The sequence below is a fragment of the Mytilus galloprovincialis genome, chromosome 10 (genome assembly GCF_965363235.1).
Source record: "Mytilus galloprovincialis chromosome 10, xbMytGall1.hap1.1, whole genome shotgun sequence".
NCBI classification, from domain to species: domain Eukaryota; kingdom Metazoa; phylum Mollusca; class Bivalvia; order Mytilida; family Mytilidae; genus Mytilus; species Mytilus galloprovincialis.
The window spans coordinates 86,108,660-86,129,366 of record NC_134847.1 but is presented as its reverse complement, the minus strand read 5'-3'; the positions used below and the strand labels follow the sequence as shown (position 1 = coordinate 86,129,366).

The 20,707-nt window shown below is 32.9% G+C and overlaps 1 long non-coding RNA gene across 1 annotated transcript in view; it reads right to left on the bottom strand.

The window, feature by feature from the left end:
- Positions 1-9,456, bottom strand: part of LOC143049423 (uncharacterized) — a 127,048-nt gene extending 117,592 nt beyond the window's left edge. Inside the window, exon 1 of the long non-coding RNA XR_012970232.1 lies at positions 9,426-9,456. This is a non-coding gene — a long non-coding RNA (uncharacterized LOC143049423). The remainder of the gene's footprint in view (positions 1-9,425) is intronic.
- Positions 9,457-20,707: the final 11,251 nt, after the last annotated feature.

Genomic DNA, 20,707 nt, shown 5'->3' with positions numbered 1-20,707 from the left:
TTATTCATTCAAATGACGTCATTTTTCATTTTTTGATGATCTGTTTTACAAATTCAAATGACGTCATCATTTTTTTGTCATTTTTTACAATTTCAAATATGACGTCACTTGGCGTTGGGGTTTGGGCTTGTTCGGATGTGTCTACATTTTGTGTTGCAAATGTCTGGTTATGTAATGTATTTCAGTTGTTTCCTGTAGTTAGTTAATATTTCAGTTCTATCATGTACAGCTTTTGTTTAGTAATTTTATAAATTTACTGTTTGCAAAAGTATAAATTATTCTAAATAATAAGGATGTTCTGGTAACTAACAGAAAACCCTAGCCGTTTTTGGCACAACTTTTTTTATCTTTTGGTCCTCGATGCTGTTCAACTTTGTGCTTGTTTCGGCTTTCAAACTTTTGTATCTGGGCGTCACTGGTGGATCTTGTGTGGATAAAATGCACTTCTGACGTATTAAAATTTTCAACTTGTTGCCTTTTGTTGGCTGTTGTTCGTGTGTTTCTTTGTCAATTGTATTCTCCAATTTATTTATATTGTAGTCCTGTGGTATTGAGTTGTCCTTTTAATGTTATATTTCACATGGCTATAAAAGGGGAGGTTTGGCATGCCACAAAACCAGGTTCAACCCGCCATTTTTTTCTTTAAAAATGTCCTGTACCAAGTAAGGAATATGGCCATTGTTATATTATAGTTCGTTTCTGTATGTATTACATTTTAACGTTGCGTCGTTTGTTTTCTCTTAATTTTGAGTGTAAATTCACATTGCGATAAGACGTGTCACGGTACTTGTCTATCCCAAATTCATGTATTTGGTTTTGATGTAAAATTTGTTTTTCTCGTGGGATTTTGTCTGATGCTTGGTCCGTTTCTGTGTGTGTTACATTGCAGTGTTGTGTCGTTGTTCTCCTCTTATATTTAATGCGTTTCCCTCAGTTTTAGTTAGTTACCCCGATTTTGTTTTTTGTCCATGGATTTATTAGTTTGAACAGTGGTATACTACTGTTGCCTTTATTTATGGCTGATTAATGACTTATTACAGGAAAGTGGAAATTTCTTATATTTTGATAACTTTAAAAATATTCGACAAAAGAGCAGATAATAATGTTTTCAAATTCCTGAAAAAACTATTTTTAATACTTTAAATATTAAAAAAAAAACGCAGAAATATATACCAAAAGATCATTAATTCTTAAAACAAACTACAATTGGAAAAATATCCATATATTATTCTTAGTTTTATAATACCAAGACTTCAAAATTGAAGATGTTTCAATACAGGATAATAAATCGAATGTTACCTTTTGATGGCTATTATTCGTTTGTTTCTCCTCCTTTTTTTCTCTCCCATTTATCTATTTATTTATTGTAACCCCGTGTAATGTTGTCATTTTAATGTTATAATTAACACTGCCATTAAAGCGGGAGGTTTGGCATGCCATAAAACCAGGTTCAACCCACCATTGTTTCATAAAATGCCCTGTACCAAGTCAGGAAAATGGCCATTGTTACATTATAGTTCGTTTCTGTGTGTGTTACATTTCGGTGTTCTGTCTCTGTTGTGTCGTAGTTCACTTATATTTGATACGTTTCCCTCAGTTTTAGTTTGTAACCTGGATTTGTTTTTTCTCTATCGATTTATGAATTTTGAACTACTGTTGCCTTTAATTATTAGACACTAATGAAAGTCAATGATACAGATAAGAGAAGGTATTGATGCGGAGGGTTCGAAACATTGAACTTATATTTTGGACTTGTCTGTATATATCATGATTAGGGGAAGACCTTAAGTCCTGGATATTTGAGAATATTACAAAAATAACTTACTTTAAATATTAGTATCCTTACGACATCCGATAAAAGAACACAAGAAACGTAATCTTTGTGTTAACAAAATTCTATATTTACAGACGCAAACTATCATTGGAACAAACGAATATGGTATTTAAAAGAAAAATTATTTATAGGGAAAAAGAAGTACTGGAACCCCTGAATCCTTTATTGTCACTTAACAAAATAAACAAAAACTCTCTCTGTATAAATATTGAATAATTTGAGGTCTCTTGTTTTGAGATTGTAACACAACGATGACTGCTGTACCCATATTTTGACTATTTTATTTATTATGTCTGTTTTGTTCACGCATCGTTGTAAGTATAACAGAATTCTATACGACTGTCATTCAAGTGAGAGGTTAAGCGCTATAAAACCAGGTTCAATCTCCATTTTCTACCTTTGAAAATGCCTGTACCAAGTCAGGAATATAACAGTTGTTGTCCATTCGTTTGATGTGTTTTTTCCGATTGAATTTTCATCGGAGATCAGTATTTTTGTGACTTAGCTTTTTCATAACGAGTGAGAATTGGATATCACTTGATATCAACTCGAGTTATTTAATTTCAATATAAAAATGAACGATTCTTTGGCGAGTTTATTATTACTACTTAAATTAAATAACGAGAGTTTAAAAGAGAGAGTGTTTTGTATATTATTGAAGAAATCATAACCATAAGAGCATTAAAATATGTATTCTCTATCAAATCAGCCTTTGTCTTGCAATCATATTCTGCAATCTACAAAACTATTTCAGCTTTGTCTATTTCGTGCGTTGTATATCTTCTGTTTATATGTTATAGTATGCATACAATGTTAGTAGCTTACTATTGTCTTCATGTGGAAATAAAACCATTATTATAGAAATATATATAAATATTTATATTTATGATTGTTTTAAAATGAAATACATAGAACATATATGAATATTAAGTTTTTGACCACAAACATTATGTTATATATATGAAAATCCATATCATATTCGTTTGACAACATACATATGATTATGATGTTTTTTGTATTCATCTGAAGTACATTTTCTTTTTGATAGTATCATATATGTTTATTTATAAGAATATATGTTAATTACTTTGTTTAAACATAAACTTGTCTTTTATTTGCTTTGTAGAAAATGGCATATGTATAATCGATCCATCTCGTACTCTTTTAATTGTTATTACTGCTTTTCCTTACTTTGTTCACGACCGCATATTCTGTATCACTCCCATGCTCAGGATTTATGTGTTTTACAGCATCTGAATTTCTTCCTTTATCAACAACGGCATATTCATTGTTACTATTGTCCATTGTAGATAAATGAATTGTCTCTTCGTCTGATCCACTTTTTAAACTTGAATTTGCCTTTGGTTTCGGTTTGATAACTGGCTTTGATTTGCTATCACTGTAACTCCCAATGATGCTACATGTTCCATCCACAGTACTATAATTTCCGTCAAAACTGATGTCTTCATTAACTTTCCGAGTTTGTTCCAGATCAACAGTATTATAGTTTCCGTCCTCCAAAATCTCGTTTGGTTCGGAGGAAACATATAAAACATTGTCTTTTAATCCACCATAGTCGTTATCGGAGTCTCTGTCTCCTCTGCAAAATTGTTTTGTTGAATCATTTTTGGACTCTTTTGGTGGTGACTGGTTGACCCTTTTCATTTCAAAAAAGACGACAAATTAAATTTGCAAAACGATGTATTCAATATATCTTAATAATTAGTGCAGCAGTTTATATTATTTTTATAATTTCAATATGAGTGAGATTCCACTAACTAAATTTAAGGAAGAGGTGTAATTTAACGGCATTATTGAACCTAGATTTTATAATAAAATATGATTATCCTTCATACCACAATAAATAAGATATTGTTTCTGCGAAATATGTTTTTAATCGTACTTACATTGTACCTTTAGCTTATGTCAAATAGCATGTCAAAGTACGGCCTTTAACAATTAACAAACGAATATTTGAATGGATTACAGCGTATTGTAAATATGATGAAATACCTTATACACACAATAATGCAAATAATCAACAATATCATAAGTAATCCACCAGCTCCTGCTCCAATATAAACATACAGATCGGAATTCCCGTCTGAAAAAAAAACAAACATTTGCTTGTCTTAATATTCATAACATTAAACATAGAATTAATTATCCATCCATTTCGATTTCTGATTATCGACTTCTTTTTATTCAATTTGTTGAATACGAAAAATTCTTAAAGGATGCTCGCTACTCTATTTAAAAAAAATAGTTGGTATTATATAAATAAAGACACTAAAAAACGCAGAAAAAAATTAAAGAATCCATAGGCTTGTTTTCGAGAAATAACCCATTGGACATCCTTAAACAAATAAACTATTACTATCTGTAAATTTCGTTGAAACGGTAAAGATATATGGATTTTCCTCAGGGTCAGCGATATGCAATAAGTAAATCAAAGTGTAAAAGCTCAGCACAGTTGCATTACAAAATGTATAATGGGCGACAAATTAAAAAGCCATAAAAAATGATTGAAGTTAAAATAATAATTGTGCCTGGTGTAATAATGTCATATTTTAGTATATTACAAGAATAAGAGCAGTGTTGCAAGGTTCCAGGCATTTACACATAGATTTTCAGTCCAAGTGTAATAAATTCAATATTCTACAAGGAATGTGTGCATACATCCATATACTTTTAGATATCAAGGGGGATTAAACCTGTTCGACAAAGTTGAGATAATTTTTTAAGGAGAGGCGAAGATACTGACGAGATATTCAAACTCATAAGTTACGACAAACTGACAACGCAATTGCGAAAATAAAAAAAAATATCGTAAAGACAAAGAACAGTCAACAAAACACAACAAAGAAAATTTGGCACATTAGTAAAGTACTAGCAGAGGGGATTTAAGAATAAGTATTACGATCTTCACTTAACACCAAGCAGATGTCAGATGAGCATGTAGGGTACGCGGATATTGTTCCTGAAGAGTAAGCAGATATTGCTCTACATTATCAAATGTTATATTGCTGATATAAGTTCACATTCGGGGATGCCATATAAAAAATAAACAGCCGGATTGTGTTTATGGTTGTTGGAAATACTATAGTGGTATTGACACATATATTCAATTAAAGTCAACTAAACCATAATGATTCCGTAAAACATTTGGACCTTAGATATCCTTGGACAGAAAGCAACTCGGGATAAAAACTTCGTCTGCTGCAGGCGCTGCTGGAATTGTGATATACGCAGAAATGGTTAGATAATACTCATATATTTTGAAGTTCCATTTGTAAGCGTTTTCGAAAAAGTAAATCTAGATAGGCGCTATAAATATACTGCAGATGTTCACTTGTACTTTCACTTATCACTTTGATTATAAATATTCAGTTACACCAACAATTGTACTTATGCTGGGTTGTTTATGCTACTCTCGCAGACGAAGACGTGTATGTTTCCGCTAAGTTTGGTGTTTTCCGGAAGAACAAAGATGTTTAATAGTATAATATATTTCTCGAATTCCGAACGTGTACTCCTGAAAAACTATAATTCAACAGAGATCCCCTACTGTGTCTTGTGGATAGGGTCACCAATTATCTAATTGACATACCATCCTAATCAGGGAATTTTTTACACGATAGTCATCATTAGTTTATAGGTTAAAAATATACACATAATAGTTATCAAAAGTACCAGGATTATAATTTTATACGCCAGACGCGCGTTTCGTCTACATAAGACTCATCAGTGACGCTCAGATCAAAATAGTTAAAAAGCCAAACAAATACAAAGTTGAAGAGCATTGAGGACCCGAAATTCCCAAAAGTTGTGCCAAATACGGCTAAGGTAATTTACTCCTGGGGTAAGAAAATCCTTGGTTATCATGTGGTTAATTTTGTCATTTGTTGGTTTGGTTGACAAGTGTTTCTCGTTTTTATATAGATAGGACCATTTGGTTTTTCTGTTTGAATTGTTTTACACTTGTGATTTTGGAGTCCTTTCGACGGCCTTATTTTTGACCTATGATTGTTTGCTTTTTACATATTGTGACTTGGATTTATACTTGTAAAATAATAACCAAATAATTTTATTCTAATTTTATGGTTTGCTTTATGAAAGTTACTTTAATGGGTTAGTCTGTTTTTGATGATATCCATTCGACATGGCTTTGTACTTATTTATCCCGTTATGGTGTTATTTTGCTGTGGTAAATTTTTTTTTTCTTGTTTTTCATTTTTGCTAATGTGCTCAGTCTATATTCTATATGTCTTAATGTGTTTTTTGTTTCATATACATCCGGTCATTGTGTTATTGGCTATGGTAAGTTATCATCATCGTCTTTCATTTTTAATATTGACCTTCGTCTATATGTCTTTTTGTGTTTCTTTGTTACATATTTATTTATTTTATAGTGATTAAGATTATAACACAATGTGTGTTGACGGTTGTACCCAAATATTTGAAATGTATGTGACTATCATACAAGTGAGAGGTTAAGCTACCTATAAATCAGGTTTAATCCACCATTTTCTACGTAAGAACATGACTGTACCAATTCAGGAATATGTCAGCTGTTATCAATTCGTTTGGTGTGTTTAAGCTTTTGATTTTGCCATCTGATTACAGACTTTCCGTTTTTAATTTTTCTCGGAGTTCAGTATTTTTGTAATTTTACCCCAACCATTTTCCACAAATTATATCAAAGGGTGTTTTCGCCTGACATGCAATTTCAATTACTGTTACCCTTCCTGTATCCTCTCTTTATCAAACTAATTTACTTACATTCTATTTTCAAACAATTTTTTTTACATACCCATCTTCGGTATTATTTTTAAGTCCCATAGAAAATGATAGATATAATTAAATGCACTGCTGAAAAGTCACAAATAGATTGCGAGAAAATAAATCCGGGTTATAAACTTACACCTAGGGAAATACATCACCTATAAGAGGAAAAACAACGAAACAACAGAAACCCTAACGTGCAACAAAAACCCAAACGACAATGTAACATCCACAGAAACGAACTATAAGATAACAATTTTAAGTAAAAAAAAGACGGCTGAACCTGGTTTTGTGGCTAACAAACCTCGCGCATTTGGGGATAACATTGTTGTGTGATTTTTATGTTTGAAAATATATGTTTTGCAGCTATTTTGATAAAAAGCTATATACAAAGTTCAGTTTATTTTATGGTGAATGTAAACGTAAGAAACACAGACATTTAAAACTAGAGGCTCTAAAGAGCCTGTTTCGCTCACCTTTGTCTATGTGAATATTAAACAAAGGACGCAGATGGATTTATGACAAAATTGTGTTTGGGTGATGGTGATGTGTTTGTACATCTTACTTTACTGAACATTCTTGCTGCTTACAATTATCTCTATCTATAATGAACTTGGCCCAGTAGTTTCAGTGGAAAATATTAGTAAAAATTTACAAATTTTATGAAAATTGTTAAAAATTGACTATAAAGGATAATTAGTTCTTAGGGGTCAATTGCCGATTTTGGTCATGTTTACTTATTTTTAGGTCTTACTTTGCTGTACATTATTGCTGTTTAAAGTTTATCTGTATCTATAATAATATTCAAGATAATAACAAAAAACGGCAAAATTTCCTTAAACTTACCAATTATGGGGCAGCAACCTAACAACGGGTTGTCCGATCCATCTGAAAATTTCAGGGCAGATAGATTTTGACCTGATAAACAATTTTGCCCTGTGTGGGCCCCATGTCAGATCTGCCCTTAATGCTTTGGTTTTTGAGTTATAAGCCAAAAACTGCATTTTACCCCTATGTTCTATTTTTAGCTGTGGCGGCCATCTTGGTTGGATGGCCGAGTCACCGGACACATTTTTTAAACTAGATCCCCCAAAGATGTTTGTGGGGAGGTTAAGATTATTTTGGCCCAGTAGTTTCAGAGGAGAAGATTTTTATAAAAGATAACTAAGATTTACGAAAAATGGTTAAAATTTTACTATAAAGGGCAATAACTCCTAAAGGGGTCAACTGACCATTTCAGTCAAGTCGACTTATTTGTAAATATTACTTTGCTGAACATTATTGCTGTTTACAGTTTATCTCTATCTATAATAATATACAAGATAATAACCAAAAACAGCAAAATTTTCTTAAAATTAACAATTCAGGGACAGCAGCCCAAGAACGGGTTGTCTGATTCATCTGAAAATTTCAGGTCTGATAGATCTTGACCTGATAATCAATTTTACCCCCATGTCAGATTTGCTCTAAATTCTTTGGTTTTTGAGTTTTCCCCTATGTTCCTATTTTTAGCCATGTCGGCCATCTTGGTTGGTTGGCCGGGTCATTGGACACATTTTTTAAACTAGATACCCCAATGATGATTGTGGCCAAGTTTGGTTTAATTTGGCCCAGTAGTTTCAGAGGAGAAGATTTTTGGAACAGTTATCGACGGACGACGTCGACGGACGACAACGGACGCCGGACGCAAAGTGATGAGAAAAGCCTACTTGGCTCTTCGGGCCAGCGAAAATAAAGATAAATTTTAAAATATCTGTACTTTACTATTAAGGATTTTTTTCTTATATTATATAGAATATCCAGTTAATTATAACTTCTACCTTTATTACTTTTCTTTTCTACCATCATAGTTGAGTGAGAACTATTGCTATTTGCTATTGTAACTGTGATAGTTCCCTGGCTTATTTTGTTGGTTGTCTCTTGAGGGTAACCCTGACTTGCTTTTACGGTTGATTCTTTAGTCGTTTCCTTGCTTATTGTGGTAGTTGTCTCTGGAGGGTAATCATTGCTTGCTTTAATGGTTGATTCTTTAATCGTTCCCTGGCTGGTTTTGGTGGTTGAATCTGGAAGTTGACACTTTATTTTCAATTCTGTAATAAGCATATTTGAAAAAATATGAATTCTTTAAAACATCATTACTTAATCCATTTCTCACATAAGTTAATTGAAAAAAAGGCATGCATTACAGTTTTGATCCCTTAGTGATTTTTTACCAAAATTTTGTATTTGACAATGAGGAAACTTAAATCATCTCTTTTGTCGTAGTTTTGTTTTCAACTATCCATACTTGTCAATTTTTGGACGTAGGTGAAGAGCATTCAACGGGTATTAAAAAGACATTTGAAGACATAATTGAAGGTTTGTGGACCTCATCATGCTGGGATCGACCGTTATAGAAAAAATCTAAGTCACAAAAGGCAAGGGACATGCGCCCTTGGTGTTGCAACCATCGTTCCCTTTTTCAGCGATGACATATGTGAAGTTAGGGACGGTTCCTTAATCGATATTCAATATCCAACCGGCGGCTTACTGTCCGTTCGATATTCAAATTTTTTTAGTTGAATATAATAAAAAAAAAAAAAACATGCGATAACATTCAAAGCATGAGAGTTATTTCATATGAGCCTCTGAGGAAGAATGAAAATAGGTGAAAAATCGTATTTGAACCTTACGTTCGGTTATAAGGATGATGTCCTCTCATTATAAAATCCGAAGTGTGGACGACAAAAGGGATCATTGTCTTTTTTGAAAACTTCTTTTCTTTATGTTTTAGTTAAAATTCAAAACGAGTGTTATGGCTACCTACTTTGAGTGTCGACACAATGCTTCTGTGAGTACAACGCATTATCTTTGTGTATTGTAGTTGTCGTGTTGATGTAAACAAAACAATAATTTTGGCTAGTACTTGTTTCAAAATGAACAGCTACACAATCATCAGTTTGCATGCAATATTTTTTGCAATCATCAAAGGAATTGTGTTGTTCCCCACTTGTTTGTATCCAATCACTATCTAAACCTACAGTATTCTCTTGGTCGTTCATGATACACTCATATATTGCTTGATCTGCAAAGGTAAATTTTACATTAACATTTGAATTGAAACATTTCCATCTTAAGCCCCGGTCACAACAGATTGTTCGATTTTTTTATCGTGGAAGATCTATATAGTAGTCGTGGCACTGTCGTGCTAAAATATCAAAAACATATTTCGCGTGGTCACATCAGCTACGACATGTGAACGATGGTTTCACGATGGGTACATGTCAGAAAACAAAATTGTAATTGTACTGTCATGGGTTTGTCGCAAGTCGGTCGTGCGACATTCGTACGACAATCGTGAGTTATTTGGGGCTATTTTTGCAGGTTTTCGTGTCATTGGATGCGCGTGTTACTGTTGTGTCACTGTCGTTCCACTGTCTTACGATTGTCGTACGACTGTCGCACAACAGTCGTGGTTCACTCGCGCATTTGACTCCGAACTACTTGTATATAAAGAAGGCCTGATATTTTGTGTGCCATTTGCTTTCAATATTGTTCAGTGTCATTATAAGTTCTGTCCAAGTAAACGACTTTCTTCGTATACGTTTATATTATAATGATTATAACAGATGTGTCGTGGGTTCGCTTTATGCAAACTATGCAAAACCGTTTATCGAATGTTTGTTGCATATTACTGAATATAAAACTTCAACATGGAATTGACAGTAGGACCACAGATGACGGCAGATATGACATAATAACTAGATCTATTGATAAAGAATTAAAATATAAATAAATTGATAAATACAGGAATAATTTTCATATTTTGATTATATTATGATAATGCATCTTAAAATGACCATCCCAAGCTTAACTGCCGAAACACTAAATTAGTGTCGGGTCCTAGCATGCAACATGTGATGCGTGGTTGCATGGGTGTTTTATCATAACAAAACGTATAAATATGTCACGTCATAACTGTAGTTCTTCTTTTTAGTTGAAAATAATCATCTGTTCAAGGTACAATATACAGCCAAGATGCCGGGTAGTAGGTCTTTTAGTATGGGATATCCTATCACCGACAAAACATATATATTGTAACGTAAACATAAAAATCCAGTCGAAATGAAGGAGAGCTAGTAAACTTGTGTAGATACATCCTACACACATGTATACGAGTGATGTTCCCTTAGTTGCCAGCAACTGGACTTAAATTATACATAGACAAGTAAATATAAAAGATAAGGACATTTTTACTTTTTGCGTCGAGGCTTACCTACACTTTAAGTATTAGGATGCATACTATTCTTAATCTACTCATGCGCCGAATTAAATAACGGTAGGCCCCTCTGAAACATTATAATAATGTTTGATATAGGTAATTTCAAATAACTAACTTTTAAAGGCAACTTTAATTCTAATAAAATAGTGCATATTGTATATAGATTTCGTAAAAATGGCTCACTCTCCTGGTTATTTCGTAATTCAATACTAAATGTTTGTATTGTTCACATGTGCTTTAATATTTAATGTGATTTGTTTTCTAAGGTAAGTAATTCTTTTTCCAACTTCTTTTATTATTTTAATTTTTATTCTTTGATTCATTTTTTTTTTATTATTCGAATAATTGTATATTCAATTTTTCTTTTGCATTATTCTAAAGACGTGTAACATATAAAACCCATTTTTTATTCTATAGCATTCAACAATATTGCAAAAGACGCTTTGATTGTTTCCTCAACCGCAAATACTGGTCAGCTTTGCAAAATTATGAATAATACATCACAATAATAGTCCATTAACAAAATACGGGTATTGGGAAGAGAAAGGATGAATCATTATTTTCATATCTAATCAATAGACAGAAATGAATGTTGAATTATATGCATAGTTGGTGTAGTAGAAACTTTTATACACCACCAACAGAATATTTTGTATTTAGGATAATCTCAACTATAGTGAGACGACGAAAAAAACATAGAGGCTCTAAATATCTTGTGTCGCTCATCTTGGTCTATGTAAATATTAAACATAGGAAACGCATGTTTTCATGACAAAATAGTGTTTAAGTGATGTTGGTGTGTTTGTTGATCTTGCTTCACTGAACATTCTTGCTGCTTACAATTATCTCAATCTATAATGAACTTTTAGAGGATAATATTTTGTAAAAAGTTACTAAAATTTAAAAAAGATTATGAATTGTTCAAAATTTACTATAAATAGCAATTACTACTAAAGGGGTCAATTGACCATTCTGGTCATGCAGACTTATTTGTAGATAAGTCTTTCCTGTACATTATTTTTTTTTTTAACAACATAATTAAATATTTATTTCAAATATTGGCTTGTTACAATATCCTTCAAGAGTCCAAGCTCCTCCTGATGTTCCCTGTTACAATCCACTAATCACTCAGGGTAGTGAAAAGTTGTAAAATACATATAACATTTGTATTGCAAATATATATATTAAATAATACACTTAGTATAACTATTCATATGTTTTCTAATAGTTGCTAAGAAATTACTTTTTATATGTAGACATACTCTTCTATTGAACTCATTGAGAAAAATTGAGAAAACATTGACATTTTTTGTCTTTTGATCAGATATGTAATAGGATTTGTAAATTGAAAAACCAACAATTGTTAAAAAATAGTTAAAGTCAAAATATTCTTCGTCAGAAGTTTTATATCCAAATATCAAGTGTCTTAGTTTTATCTTAAACGTTATTTTACTGTTCTTTAAAACATCATCTATTTTATTCCAAAAAAGTTTTAAATACGGACACAGCATAAAGAAGTGATCATAATCCTCTTCTTGTGTACAAAAATTACAAGAACTATTGTTTACAATTTTCCACCTGCATAAAAGTTTCTTTGTAGGTAGAATATGTTGTAGTAATATCCATCTAAAAATTTTAAGTTTATTTTCTTTTAAATTTATTCAAATTGTTTTGATATAACACATCATCTATATCAAATATACGTAGCCATTTTTTAGGTCCAATAGCTGGTTCAAATTTTTTATTTATCAGAGACTTATATAAAAGTTTATTTGATAGTGATTCTAATTTTATAGGTAAACCTTCCATTATAAATTGGTTTCTTTTTATATTAACAATACTTTTTACAGAGTTTTCCGATTTTAAAGTTGCTACCCAATCTTTCGGTATTGATTTCTTTATTAAATTAATTTCAGCTATCCAATTTTATTTATTTTTTAGTTTATTTAAAATGATGTCTTGAGAAATACAGCCTTTTTCATCTATGATATCATTTACATAAACAAGATCGCTTTTAATCCAATTTTTTAAAAATATAGCTTTATTTTCAAATTTAATAAATTTATTGTTCCATAATATTTGTTTTCTTATGTCTGTAAATGTTTCTGGTTTTTTTGTTAGTCCTCCACCAGTTAATTTCCAACATTTAATGATATCTTTATAAAAATCTGGGATGTGTTCAATGCTTTCGTCTGGCTTATTCCCACTGTTTGTTTGAAACACTAACCAATTTGACCCAAAATTATAAAAATAGTGCTGAGGTATAATTTTCCAACCTCCTTCACAATCATTTACTAATCTTTTTACCCAAATAGCTTTTAAAGCAGTGAAATAACTCCTTATATCTATCATATCTAATCCCCCCTTTTCATATGGACCAATAATTGAATTTCTTTTTACTTTATCTGGTTTATTATCCCAAACAAATTTAAAACAACTTTTTTTCTATTTCTTTTAAATATTTCTCTGGAACTATGCAGGCAGATCCCACAAAAGTAAAAATGGGCACAATTAGTGTTTTGATTATCAAAATTTTTCCTAAAATAGTAAGATTTCTTTTTTGCCAAGAACAAAATAATTTATTCATCTTTTCAATTTTATTTTCCCAATTTAATTTTTCACATTCCTCCCTACAATGCCCAAAGTATATACCAAGAGTTTTGACTGGTCCATTACTCCAGTTGATTCCCTCAATTTTGTCTTTACATGATTTAAGCTTGCTGTACATTATTGCTGTTTACAGTTTATCTCTATCTATAATAATATTCAAGATATGACCAAAAATTGCAAAATTTCCTTAATATTACCAATTCAGGGGCAGCAATCCAACAACGAGTTTTCTGATTCGTCTGAAAATTTTAGGGCAGTTAGATCTTGACATGATAAACAGTTTTACCCCCATATCAGATTTGCTAAAAATGCCTTTTTCCCTGAGTTTTGGAAACTTATCATTAGCAACATTGCGAAAACAACACAATAAATGACGAGTATTATCTGACCGGGCTACTGTTTCGTATGCAATTAACTGGGTGATGTTTCTGATTTATTATAACCAAATGTAACAAAATTCTTGAATTTAAATAAAATACTTTTTAAAGATAAACAATTGCCTACCTCTATATATTTGCATACAGTATCCCCTTGTGAATTCACCATCTATAATCCTTGATGTAAATTTTAGTCCATTGCCACTCAAAGCTATAGACCTCAAACTAGTCCCTTTTGTACACTCAATAGATTGAAGAGATCGCGTGGTATCTGATGTATTTACATAAGCAACATCGACTGCAAGTCCACATCTCTCTTGTTCCGGGGCTGCATTAAGTTGTTCTTTATATTTAGACATATATATATAGTATAATTAGGTACGGGTTTCTTAAGAGTAATGTGACATGTACAGTTGTCTTGTTGTTTAGTTATACGTAATAATACACTGTCAACTATTCTACTTCCATCATTGCTGTCTTCTACTATAGAATCTTCTGTACACAAATCTGTTAATAACAGAAAGTACATGTATAAATATATTTACTGGTATGATTTCCTAATATTTATAAATGATATTCAAAAATTGTTAAGGACTTCAATTAAGAATTCTGCTTAATATCTGTATATATTCATATCCAGAATTTTCAGTTTAATTTTCTGGCAACGTGCATGCATTTGTAATTCTTAAATTCGTCTATTTTTTTATATAAACTAGAATATATATCAAAGATATTAGGAAATGATTAAATCTAGTAGAATGGTTTTGTAAAACGCGATGAATGCAACATAACAATTAAACATGTTCAATACACGTCATTAACTATATTATCATAAACATTACAATGCACAGCTTAATGAATTTCACTTGATTTAAAACAGCATATTTGGAGATAAACAAATTCTTTCCCAGACGTTGTTGATGTGTAGATTCAAAAGCAGCTTGTTTATAGAGTCCAATTATCATTGATAATGGACTTTCCGAATTGATTTTCCTCTAAGTTCAGTATTTTTGTGATTTTACTTTTTTCATCCATGAATAACTTTTTAATAAGAACTATAATAGTGTATTTCATATCATTAATTATAACATTGTATATTTGATTGTATTTTTAAAAGCGATTTTAAAGAAATAATTTATAGTGGAAAATATTATTGAAATAATTGTGCAAATCGTGATGCAAGCATGAAATTTGGTATAAGGGTTGATTAAAAGATACTTAGAAAAAAATCAGCTGCTGGCCATAAAAAATTTCCATTTTTTCAAGATGGCCACCGCTCATTTTGCAAATTGCGTCATATCCAAGAGGCTACATTTCGTAAATCTTTTGAAAGCTGTGTTATAGGTACATTCCAAATAAAGTTTTAATAAAATGTAAATTGCAGTTCCTAAAGTATGATAAAACAATATATAAATGACGAAAAAGTGACTTCCGGTTCCAAAATGGCCGCAAAACCGTTGAAAATGGCTACATTTCGTAAATCATTGGAAGCTGTGTTTTAAAGATAATCCAAAGTAAGTTTTGATAAAACGTTAATTACAGTACTTAAGTACGATGAAACAATACATAATTGACGAAAAAGTTACTTCCGGTTCCAAAATGATAAAATGTAAATTGCAGTTCCTAAAGTATAATAAAACAATATATAAATGACGAAAAAGTGACTTCCGGTTCCAAAATGGCGGCAAAATCGTTGAAAATGGCTACATTTCGTAAATCATTGGAAAGCTGTGTTGTAAGGATAATCCAAAGTAAGTTTTGATAAAACGTTAATAACAGTACTTGAGTACGATGAAACAATACATAATTGACAAAAAAGTTACTTCCGGATCCAAAATGGTGGCATCAAACGTTGAAAATTCCTACATTTCGGAATTCTTTGAAAGCTGTGTTGTAGATGAAATCCAATGTAAATTTTGATAAAACGTAGATTACTGTGCCTAATACCCCAGTCCCACTAGGCCACGATCGCACTACGATCTGTGAAAAAAATGCAAATTTTGATGATCGTAGTGCGATCGTGTAGATCGCAGTAAGGTCGTATCACGGTCGTGGTGAGGTCTTCAAGATTTTGAAGTGCGTGGCCAACTTTGAACATGTTCAAAACAATCATGGTGCGGTCGTGTCGAAATCAGGTCGTAGTAGAAGCGCACTAAGATCGTAGTACAATCGTAGTGAGAGCGTAGCGAAAACGTGATTCTATTCGGAGAGACTGCGCTACGATCGCACAGCGACGTTATCATGACCTCACTACGACCATCACGTTCACACTGCGACCCAACTACGCTTACACTACGACTATACCACGCTGTTCACGACCATAGTACGATTCTAGCATGCCCTTGCCGTCCTCATCATGCTCTTCTTACGACCTGTCTACGTTCACACTACGACCATCATTCTCATTGTCATTTTCACATAAAATATTTAAAAAAAAGCTCCCTACATTTTGTTTGTTTGAATGTAATTATCCATTTGCCCTAACGGCTCAACCATGCTTCTCGTTTTTATATAGATTAGACCGTTGGTTTTCCCATTTAAATGGTTTAATACTAGTAATATTTTGGGTCCTTTATAACGTGCTGATTGATGTGAGCCTTGGCCTATAATGGTTTACTTTTATAAATTGTTACTTGGATGGAGAGTTGTCTCATTGGAACTCATACCACATCTTCCTATATATATTGATACATCTATGTCATCTCTGCTATCGTTCACTAAAATATCGTCATTGAGCTTTATGGACCAGCAATAGGTTGTAATTTAGGTTGGATTGGTCGATCCGACATCTCTGCTTGATCAGGATTCGTTACTTTGATCCCTCTGCCTCTACATCAACTCCTACCACCATGTCCACGTGTTCTGGTAGATTTTGATGGCATGACTGTATTGTTTCCGAGAAATCTACGATTTAATCAGAAATAGAAGGAATTGAACTGTATTGATATGGAACACGATGTTGACGTTATTGCTGAGAACGTAGTAAGATCGCGCTATGAACGTAGTATAATCGTGGTAAGAACGTGTTATAATCGTAGTAAGATCGTGTTGCAATCGGATAACTCGTGGTATGGTCGTAGTGAGAACGTGAAGAGCGTAGAAAGATCTTGATAAGCGTAGTGAGGTCGCAGAATAAGCGCGGTGAGAACGTGGTATAATCGTAGCGGGATCTGTGTAGAAGCGTAGAGAGGACGTAGTAGCATCGTGAAAGCAACGAAAATTTACATTTTCATGCCGCTCATACTGTGACCTCACCACGACCTAAATTTATTTTAGATCGCGGTGAGCGTGGTGCGATCGTGATCTAGTGGGACTGGGGCTTAAAGTACGATAAAACAATACATACATGACGAAAAAGTGACTTCCGATTCCAAAATGGCGGCCAAAAAGTTGAAAACTTCATATTTTTTTTTCATTTTCTTCTTATTTACAAGAGATATCACTTACTTTGTTAATTTCAAATACCTTGTTTGGTAAGGAAAGACAGGTTGCATTTCCTATAATTACCAGACAGTTGCCAATACACAAGCCCATACATAGAAGGCCAGAACGGTAGCGTTTACAGATATCAACAGCGCTGGAATTTTTGCATCAGCACTTGAAAAGTTCCTGATCCGATGATGCAACGGCAACCAAAGAAGTCCATTTTGTTGGTTTCCAGCTACCATTGTCTTTTTTCCTTTTATCAAAATTCAGCGTTCATGACTTGGTATGTAAACCTGTTGAATGCATAAATCCGCTTGAGTCCATCTTGATATGCTTCTCTTTTGATGTGCTCCGGAAGAGAACCCCTGGTATGACGAATAGCACATTGCACATAGCACTCACAAGGGCGCCTCTTCCTGACAAATGATTCAAATCGTGCCTTGATAACATTAAATGTGGGTTTTGTCGTACGTGATGCAAGCAAATGCTTCTATGATGTCCATGTCTGTGTCTTCATTCAAAATTAGAGCGAGCAAAAACATTCGTTACATCTGAAAATACTTCCTACGTCTGTTAAATTGACTCCTCGCTTTCCCACCAAATGCTGACACCAGTGTCACATTCGCAGAATGCATGGAAGGAAAGAAGCCATCGAAAGTCTTTAATCCTTCAAAAACATATCTTCAATTTGTCCATACCTAATAATTCGAGAGCTGCAATCCCTTATACTAAATCTGTGTCAGTACTACTTAAATTTCCTTTATCAACCATTTTGAACAAACATACGTGTATCTGCTTGTTCGCGGTTATAAAGGGATAGCTCGTAAGTATCCGTATTGAAATTGCAAAGAATATCTCATTTTCAGTAAGATAAGCATTTTTTTTTCTCTAAAGAAGCAATCATGTCGGCTAGAAACTTGCACCATTTCATGTTGTTGTCATCTTCACAGAGACTACTCCAAACCCTTGGCGTTCCAAAAGAAACAACAAATTTCCGTCTATCACCAGCACCTTGCCTTTTCTCGGTCAAGTCTTTAAATTATTAATTTAGTAAACATCAAATACAATAATTACTCTTAAATACTTATCATTGGAAGACGTTATGTAAGGCAGCCTGACATCATTTGCATAATCATCAAATATTTTTGTATCTGGTGGCCTGGAATCAACCATAGCTGGCCAACCAACGATAAATGCACAAGAATTTGGATCAGTTAATGGCAAAATCGCACTTAGTTTTATGCATACCACCTTGCTTCGATCTGATAACACTGATTGACGTGACATCCTTAGACAAAGACAGATGAGTAATTTGGTTTTCATGGATAAAAAAGTCTTCGCTAAGTCAAACTGTCTACTTTGACAAGAAATTAAACGTCTAGAAAAGAGATCGCATTCATTTTTCATGTTCTTCAGCTTTGTTTTTTGACAAAGACATTTCCAGTTTCATTTGACGGCTTTAGTAGGAAATAGTTTTTTATCTGATTATAAAAAGCAGATTCTCCCTCCTTTTGTTTTTGCTTCAAAAGATATTCGTATTGTGCTGACCCAATATTTTGGAGTTATATACATATCTAACCGGCCTTCGAGTCAACAATTTCCTTAAAAAAGTCAATTTTGTACAAATCGGACGACTGTTCTAGAAAAAGAAAACATAGAACTCGTTCATCACTTTAGAAAGCCTTCGATACTTTTCAAAGAAATCCTTTTGTGCTTCGTAGAGTCTTCATGATGTCGTTCATCTAATTTAGAATGACTCAAACTATTAGATCTTTTAAATTCATCTACCAGTCTACTGACTTTCATCCATCCATCGTCTTAAAGTGATCTTCTGTGGTACCAACATCACTCTTCACAATTGCATTATTCTGTTTTTGTGCCTGATCAATGTGATATAAGAAAATGACTTTCTGGTCTTACGTACGATGAAATTACCATTTGCAAATTCTATTGCCACCACGTAGGTGATGTTTTTGAAGTAAAGCAATTTCAGAGATGGATTAGTAACCATCGAACTTTATTAATACGATATGGACCCATAACAATGAGCGTACGACCGAAAGCTCAAGAAATTCCTATAGATTCATAATTGAAGGCCAAAAATTCAACTATGGTCGAAATAAATCTCTTTCCTTACACCAGTCTATCAAATAATCGAACGACACAGAGTCATGAGCTATATTGTCTGCGTTTAGACATTAATGATTCAAGTGGAACACACGCAGTTATATGATACGCCTGTCTAGTCCTAGGTAAATTTGAATCTTCATGAAAGTAATTTGAAGTTCTAGGTGTTGCAATATCGGCTTCAGTTAGACCATAAGTCCATCCACTTTCCTGCAATATATCATAATTTTTTTTTAAAACAAGCCATTTCAATGTACTATTCACCAAACATAAAGATAAAAGAGGGACGAATGATACCAAAGGGACACTCAAACTCATAAATCTAAAACAAACTGACAACGCCATGGCTCAAAAAGAAAAAAAGACAAACAGAAAAACAATAGTAAAAATGACACAACATAGAAAACTAAAGAATAAACAACACGAACCCCACCAAAAACTAGGGGTGATCTCAGGTGCTCCGGAAGGGTAAGCAGATCCTGCTCCACATGTGGCACCCGTCGTGTTGCTTATGTGATTACAAATCCGATAAACTTATCTTCTCCATACAAATCTGGCCATTCCCATTGAATTTGCTTAGCCAATACAAAAACTGGGTGATCTGCAGCTATAATTGTATTCGGCCGGGATTCTGAAAGTTTACCATTTTGTTCACCTTATCCATCGAATGCTTGATTAATTCAACTGAACGAGTGTGTTTTCAAACAGTGACATCATAGAAGTTACACTTACTTGAATAGAAGAGCATAGATTTTAGATGAATTGAATGACGACCAAGATATGTTTACGAAGTTCAAATCCTCGTCTGTTAGATGAACTACGATTTACATCATTGTGCCCTGGTAGTGGGTGCAAATCACTCTGTATGTCTATAAATAGTTTGCGCATGTGCAAAATTGATAACGCAATTGTTTCATAACCTTAAAAATGTTATCAAACCAATTCATAATATCATTAAAAATCCCAAAGCACAAGATAAATAGAAAATAGTTCAAATGTTTATGTGTGAATTTTGTTACATTTTCGCGCATGCGCAAACACTGAAGAGTCAAATGTTTATTTCTATCAAAATTTTCGCTGAAGATTTCGAGAAAGACTTAAATTCTGAAATTAAAGGTCAACAATAGCATAGCCTTGGAACCTCACAGTCAAGAGTAGTTTCAATTTTTATAAATAACGAACACCAAAAACATAGAAACGAACTATTTGATAACAACTGCCATATTCCGGATCTGAATGATGCAAGTAACATTCACCGTAAAAATAATGTATCAAATTTCGAACGTA